This window comes from Elephantulus edwardii, unplaced genomic scaffold, assembly GCF_000299155.1.
Source record: "Elephantulus edwardii isolate Elephantulus edwardi_28Jun2011 unplaced genomic scaffold, EleEdw1.0 scaffold00135, whole genome shotgun sequence".
NCBI lineage: Eukaryota > Metazoa > Chordata > Mammalia > Macroscelidea > Macroscelididae > Elephantulus > Elephantulus edwardii.
In genome coordinates, this window is record NW_006399885.1 from 8,058,710 (window position 1) to 8,059,216 (window position 507).

At 37.7% G+C, this 507-nt stretch overlaps 1 pseudogene; it reads right to left on the reverse strand.

Moving 5' to 3' along the window:
- LOC102852537 overlaps positions 1 to 507 on the reverse strand; it is a 194,957-nt pseudogene that overhangs the window by 111,906 nt on the left and 82,544 nt on the right.

The following is a 507-nucleotide window of genomic DNA, read 5'->3' on the forward strand; positions in this document are numbered from 1 at the left end:
CAAGGTATAAAGAGGCTGCTAAATACAATCAGAAAAGTACAATCTAAAGAGGATAAACTTGATGCATGGGACCTTCTGAAGATTAAATTTCTATGCACATAAAACCTTTTTCCAACAGGGTGAAAAGTAAACCTACAGACTGGGAATAAACATTTTGTAATTCCATCTTAGACAAGAGTCTTTTAACAAAAGTTTACAGAATACTCCTGGGCCTCTCCACAAGAAAAAGACTGATAAGCCAATTATAAAATGGGCAAAAGACATGGAAAGAATTTTCACAGAGGAAGATATCTGAATGGCAAACAGATACATGATGAAATGCTCCAAATCACTGGCAATAAGAGAGATGCAAATCAAAACCATAACGAGGTACTATCTCACTCCAGTAAGAGTGGCAAAGTTTAACAGGGCAGCAAGTAATAGATGCTGGAGAGGAAGTGGTGAGAAAGGAATTCTGATACATTGTTGGTGGGATTGTAAAATGGTGCAACCACTCTGGAAGGCAGT